Source organism: Penaeus monodon, chromosome 30 (genome assembly GCF_015228065.2).
Source record: "Penaeus monodon isolate SGIC_2016 chromosome 30, NSTDA_Pmon_1, whole genome shotgun sequence".
Taxonomy (NCBI): Eukaryota; Metazoa; Arthropoda; class Malacostraca; order Decapoda; family Penaeidae; genus Penaeus; species Penaeus monodon.
The window spans coordinates 18504084-18504657 of NC_051415.1; the positions used below are offsets into that span (position 1 = coordinate 18504084).

Sequence of the window (574 nt, forward strand, 5' to 3'; positions counted from 1 at the left end):
TTTGGGGGGGGTTTTTGGGGTTTAAAAAACCAAAATTTTTTTTAAATTTTTGTAAAAAAAATTTGGGGGGAAAAAAAAAAAAAAATTTTCCCCCCCCGGGCCCCCTTTTTTGGGGAAAATTTTTTTTTAAAAAAAAAAAAAAAAGGGGGGGGGGGGGAAAAAAAAAATTTTTAAAAACCCCTTTTTTTAGGCTTTTAAAAAAATTTTTAAAAAATTTTTTTTCCCGGAAAACCTTTTAAAAAGGGAAAAAATTTAAATTTTTAAATTAAGTTTTTTAAAAAAAAAAATTTTTGGGGTTTTTTTAAAAAAAATTTTAAGGAAACCTTAAATTTTAAATTTTTCCCCAAAAATAAAAATTTGGGGGGTTTTTCCCCCCCGGGGGGGGGGGAAAAAAAAAAAAACCCCCTAACCCCTTTTTTTTTATTTAAAATTTTTAAATTTTTTCAAATTTAAAAAACCCCAAAAAAAAAAAAAAATTTTTTTTTTAAAATTAAAACCCCCCCCCTTTTTTCCCAAAAAGGGGAAAAAAAAGGGTTTTTTTCCTTTTAAAAAAAATTTTTTTCCCAAAATTTTT

At 25.4% G+C, this 574-nt stretch overlaps 1 protein-coding gene across 1 annotated transcript in view; it reads left to right on the forward strand.

Annotated features, from left to right (window-relative positions):
- Positions 1–574, forward strand: part of LOC119592369 (alpha-1-macroglobulin-like) — a gene marked incomplete at its 3' end in the record, with an annotated part of 44827 nt that overhangs the window by 25212 nt on the left and 19041 nt on the right. The gene's annotated exons all lie outside the window — the stretch shown is intronic.